At 46.0% G+C, this 6,245-nt stretch overlaps 1 pseudogene; it reads right to left on the bottom strand.

Annotated features, from left to right (window-relative positions):
* Positions 1–339: 339 nt before the first annotated feature.
* Positions 340–1,769, bottom strand: LOC144772773 (choline-phosphate cytidylyltransferase A-like; annotated as a pseudogene).
* Between the last annotated feature and the right edge of the window lie 4,476 nt (positions 1,770–6,245).

Below are 6,245 nucleotides of genomic sequence, written 5' to 3'. Positions count from 1 at the left end.
TACTTTCTTTTGGTTTGACGGGCATTGCCCTCATCCAATCCCCAGCTTGCTCCTTATGGCAACATCCACAAATGGGGCTGCCTGGCTCCACAAGAACCTGAAATATCGAAAGTGGAAAGGAAATAGAATGAGGCCATTCATACAAGCAACTAAACTTTGTGTCCATTCAGTAAATTTAGTGGTGTCCAGAAAAGGAAGAAAAAAAACCTCATAAAATCAGGATATATGCCTGAGGGCTAAGTGAGGCCAAAAACCCTGTATTTGCAAGTGCCCAAATTATAAAACTATGTTTCAATTAAAACCACAGTTTTGTAAGATGTAAAGAAGGAAACAAGAGAATCCACAGCTAAATAAGGTTTAACAAACGCTGGTTATTTTCTAGGGACACAAGTCCATGTTAAAGAGATGACAGCAACTACCCCAGTTCTCACTGGGTGGTTCATCCAAAGCTAATCCTTTCTTTTCTGGTTTCACTGTTCGCGAAGATAGTTCTTCGACGCCTCTGTTTCGCTTCTCCTTTAGGCTTAGTGCAAGGCTACAAAGACCGAGTGAAGGCTGGGCACCCCGGCAGCTTAGTCCTCTTCGTCCTCGCTGATGTCGTAGGCAGCCGCCCCTTTGGACCGAGGAAGGTTGATGGGTGAGGAGGATGGGGACATCTTGTTGGCAAATGGCCAGCGGAAGGAGGGCGAGGGGGAGCGCTCCCGCACAGGGCTGCTGCTTGGACTCTGTTTGGGGCTGATTGCTTGGAGCATACGGCCTTTTCCCTCCTTAAGCATGTGTTTCAGGGCCCCTTCGGGTCCAAACATCTCCAGGAAGTTACCGATGAATTCCCGCGACTTCTCCTCCCACTTTTGAATGAGGTCGATGCTTTTCTCCTCCACCTTCTGGACGAACTCCTTGGACTTCTCCTCCACGTCCTTCACCTTATCCACCCTCTCCTGTAAGTTGTATTTCTTCTCATTTATGAAGCTGACGTTGAGTTCTTTGGCTGTGTAGCCCCGCTGCAGGTTCCGCCTGGCGTACACATCATAGTCCCTCACAATCCTTGTGATGATATCAGATGTCGAGATGCCTTCAGTCCTCTGAGTCGGTGCAAACATGCCTGCTTCCTTGATGTGCTTGTAAACGTCGTCACTGCCTGCAGAAGAATACGGGATGTCGTCATGCGCAACAAAGTCAATCCGATGCTCCGCTAGGAACTCCGGCGTTAGCGTCCATGGCGCGTTTCTCACCACTTCATCAACGTAGCGACAATGCTGCACGGCGTCCTAGCGCTCCGCCTCGTTCATCACCGTGAAGCCCTTCAAGGTGTGCGTCAGCTCGTCACTGCATACTCCTACAATGAGGTAAGTATTTGGGAAGAGGCATTTTGCCTGCATTAAAGCCCGAGCATGTCCAGAGTGGAACACATCGAAGATTCCATCGGCGTACACTCTCACCGGCCGGTCCACTGGGGTCCCCATCTTTGCCTCCTCTAGCGTCAACCTTTTGTAGGGCTGGCTGTAGTCCTTCTCAAGCTCGTCCGAGAAGGGCGCTGGCTCACTCAGGCCCCATCCCTTGCTCAGCTTAGCACGCTCAGGCTTCACGTGGTGAGAGTGTCGTAAAAATATCGCTTCAGTCCCTTGCTGTTTAGGAGAGCCATTGGTTCCGATGGTGTGTCGCGCCAGTTTCCGCGGCACCTAGCCGTCCTCCGCCGTCCCGTTGGACCCGGGCCCGTCCTTCCTCCTCTTCCTGCTGCTGGGCCTCTCGGCGCTAAGGGGCACTTCCATGTCGAGGGGCGGAGCTCCGGCCTGGGCGGGGTCGGTGTCCCCCAGAGACGCTTCCGGTGCCGCGGCTCCTTCGGCAGTGACAGCCGCGCAGTGTCAGCCGCGGAGCTGGAGCCGCCGGGCGGGGCCAGCTAGTTGTATCTTCCTGCAGATCAGCCCACCTCCAGCGCTCCAGAAGGCATCTGGAGGCCAATGGCAGAAGATCTTAGTTGAACAAGCTCCCACTCCAGCGCCGAGTACCAGCCCGCCCTCGACATGGAAGTGCCCCTTGCAACTCCTAATTTTTATTTACCCACACTGACCACTTCCAACTTTATATTGGGAATAACAAGTCAACCGGTTATGCAGCACCTTTCCTAATATTGTGCTACACATGTACTCAATCTTGCATGCAAGATGCTCATGTCTCCTTCCTTATATCTAATTCTGTGTTTACCATTGCCAAAACAGAAAATTCACACAATATATACGAAAATATGAAACTTAGTCTGCATTGTCCTCACCTTTAAAAGATGGGACATCCTGAATCTTACCCATCCACTGTGAATAGGCAGAACTTCAGAGAATATGGCGTCTGCTTACTGCATCAAAAAAGTGCACAATAATCTATGCATTCGGGGTAGGCGGTACTCCAAAGGAAGCAGTTAGGTGGGGGCAAGAGGGACTCCAAGACTGGCTCACCAACTGTTACAGGGTAACTTAAAAATCAAGAAAAGGAGAGACTTTTCTTTGGTAGTGTAAAGACAGCTCTTTACAGTTGTGTCAGGAAACAGCTGGTCTCAATATGCTGCTTTACAGGTAGATTCTTTAATACAGAGTAGAAAAATGGGGGTTACAAAAGTTCAGAAAAAGGATTAGTAGATAGTTACCCATTGTTACACATGCATTAATTAAAAAATGAGGTCACCTGTGACCCTAGACTTTAATCAAATTCTCTACGCATAGTTTATTGCAGTTTCTAGCAATGCTTAACAAACAAAGTATTCTTCTACTTTTAAATGCATGTGTATTTAGGTTGAATGCATGCTTGGTGGTTACTGTATTTTGTCATTGTGCCCCTAAAACATCTTATCAGATTCTGTGTGTTCTTGACTAATTCAATCTCCTGCTCCTATTCTTCAATCACATTCAATCGCATTCTTGTTTAGCTAGGACAACAGAATATGTTCCATTGTGCCTGTGTGCTAATGCCATACATTCTTTTAAGCTTGCTAAACACAAGTATTTCTATAACTATGACCTTACCTTAAACTCTGTTCCAAAGTAAACTCTTCAACTTTCCTCAACTGCACGTTTTGGGGCCTGCTCTGTTCTATTAACAAGTATAACTGTGTGACACTCTCTAATGAGTTTTGCTATTACACTGAGTTTTCAAATTTCACATTTCCCATAGCAAAATCATTACTTGAATTTTATGTTTTTACTATATCAGTCTTGTAAGTTATAGAGGCCATTATCAAGAAATAAGAGATGAATCGCAATCCCAAAAAAGTGCAAGAGGGTCAATGTTAATAGCTTTCAGTACTTCATTAGAAGACACAAGTTGGGAAGTGCAGGGGTTTAAAAAAACTCTTTCTTAGGCTCTACTTTAAAAAGGCAACCTCAAGAATGTTATCTTACCTAATGTGCTTGTTGACCAGTGGTGGTGTGAAAGGCAATGTGATATGACATTGCAGTAAGCACATTGAGAGGGGTTCAGCATAGCAAACAAAACATAAGGGGGTCACATTCAGCTTGGCTAGAAGTGTATTGTCACATCACATCATTCAGGTTGTGAAAAGCATGCACTCAGTGCACTCTTTCGGAGAAAGCTTATCGGTCAGCACATTCTAAATATTCTATCATATGTTCTAACCGAAATCTCCACCTTGAAAACCAAAACCTTATGAATATCACTAAGATATTATTGACTCTGTAAGAAGGTTCTGTCACATCCTGGAAGCCAGAAATGTTTGTGCAGGCCATGTGTCTCAATTTAACAAAAAAGCAAGTGATAGCAGAAGTGTCATTATGCTGCACTTTGGCCAATTGACATCACGGGTAAGAGAAACTAGGTTATTAGCTGACTGGGGTGTCAGCCTTGTCAAGCAACAGCCACAATCCTTGGCAGGGTGAACCACAAAAGGTCACTAAATTAACCCGGCTTAACCCTGGTTAGCTTCACATAAAGATACTTCATGCTTAATTTAGAGGCAATGTGCACAGTATTTAGGCAGCACACAAGCAGTAATAATGTGAAAAATCAACTCAAGAAACAAAACATACCAATTTAGAAAAATGAAGTACATTTGAATAAAATATTTTGTGCCAAAATGGCAAAAATCCAATACGTAGAACCGGAGTTATGAATTTTTAACGTTTTTAGTAAAAAGCAGAACTTTAAAGATCAAAGCAGCAACCAAGGACATCTAGTCATACACTTGTGGGTCAAAGTTGAAAAATATACCTTTGGGTTTAGAAAAAATTCAGAAGAAAAAGTTTTGAGAAGGTAAAGTTTAGCAGGGCAAAGAGGGTGCATCATAGTAGTCGCTAAGACATTGGACAAAGTTGTGTTGAAGAGTTCTACATTCAGACTTACTCACTTTTTTGGAAGTTGAAAATCTCCAGCGGGACAAGGTAGCAGGCTGTAGCTGAAGACAGTTCCAGGAAGATGAATACCCTTTTTGGAAAGGACCACTGAACAGGATTTGCTGCTGCGTTGAAGAACGTATCGGGAGCAGCTGAAAAGTCAGGATGACTGGCAATGCCACTTGGGCCGATCTACAAGCAGATGTGTCCCGGTATTCTCCCAGCTCTTATAGCAGTTTTTAGCTAAAACTGTTTTAAATAATATGCTTTGGATTTTGGCTGTCTGGGCAACTTCTGCACCACAATCAAGGGTCCCCAGTTGGAGGTTCAAGACTCACTACGCTGGGTCCAGGTGCAGGTTTAAGATAGAGGGAGCCTGTCATGTCCCTGTGGCTCTGAACAGAAAGACAGAAAACTAGCCCTTGGAGTATTCTGGTTGTGCTGGGTTCAGGTGGATAACAGAGCTCAAGCAGCAAAGCTTGGCCTCTGAGTTTCAAGGCAGGCTCCAGGCAGCAAAGCAGTCCTTCCAGGTGCAGCAAGGCAGACTTGTGTAGCAAATAGCAGTCCACAGCAGAAGGAAGTCCTCTGAGACTCTTTCCAAAGGTCCAGAAAGTGCACTGAAGATGGATCTAAGTGCCCCATTTTTATACTTGGTGCCTTCTTTGAAGTTGGGAGAAATTTCTAGAGGATTCTCTTTGAAGTGCTCGGAATTTCCTGGCTTCCCTGCCCTGGCTCCACGTAGGCTGCAGGAATAATGTAATGGTAGCAAACCCTTTGTGGAAAGGCAGAGTATAGCCTATTTAGATGAAAGTGGGTTTGCGCCCACCTCTGCCCCCAAATCCCTCCACCGTGTGACTGTCCGGGAGGAATTCATAATGTCTACATGCCAACTACACTCAGTCATGTAACCCAGGAGTTCTGGAGGCACCAAAATGGCCAAGGGCAGGGAAAGGCCAACTTTCTAAATGTGGTATTTGCAAAAGTATAATTTAAAACCCAATCTTACTATTAAAGAGGATTTTCAATTACAAATCATAGATACCAAACATGAAATGCTCATCTGTCCCCAATCAAAGGTTAGCACTTATTAAATGTAGTAAGGCAACTCAAAGTTACTCTATGAGACAGGAATGCCCACAGTTGTGAAAAGCAAACAGAGGATTTTTGCTACCTGGACATGTAAGACTAAAAAGTAGAATGGACCCTGCCCTACGGACTACCTTAGGGATGACTTATATGCAATAAAAGGGGAGTTTATGGCTTGGCAAGGGGGTTATGTTGCCAAGTGGAATTTGAAGTTTAAAACTGCATTCAGGCTGTAATGGTAGACCTATGACATGTTTAAGGGGCAACTTAAGTGGGTGGCACAATATGTGCTGCAGGCCCACCAGTTGCATTTAATTTACAGGCCCTGGGTATATGGTTGCGTGGTTAAGGCAGTGCGCGGTCTAGCTGTTGGCTGCTGCAGGCAGCAGGGACAGAGACCTCGCCGGGAAGAGAGCAGTGGTGAGGTAAGTGGGGCTGGGCTGGGTAGTTTCCTGGGCAGGGGGTGGTTCTTTGGGCTGGGGGTTAGTGTAGTTTTCTGGGCTGGGAGTTGACTTTAGTTTTCTGGGCTAGGGGGTCAGGGGTAGTTTTCTGGGCAAAGGGTTCAGGGGTAGTTTTCTGGGCTGGGAGAGGGTAGGGGTAGTTTTTTAAATTAGAGGTTAGGGTATTAGGCCTAAGGGCAGTGGAAGGCGTTGGGGCAGTTTTAGGGACAGCAGAGAGGTGGGAGGGGGGCAAGATAGTGTTTGAAGGTTAGGGACAGCATGGGGTTGAAGGAGTCTCAGTATTCAGACCTCAGGGCAGGGAACGGGGAGTTTGTAGCTTAGGGCCGGGGGAAGGGGGTTGTGACCTTAGCCGCGCATACCTTTT

Source organism: Lissotriton helveticus, chromosome 8 (genome assembly GCF_964261635.1).
Source record: "Lissotriton helveticus chromosome 8, aLisHel1.1, whole genome shotgun sequence".
Taxonomy (NCBI): Eukaryota; Metazoa; Chordata; class Amphibia; order Caudata; family Salamandridae; genus Lissotriton; species Lissotriton helveticus.
Note: the sequence above shows the minus strand (reverse complement) of the source record. Positions and strands in the feature narration are given on the sequence as shown.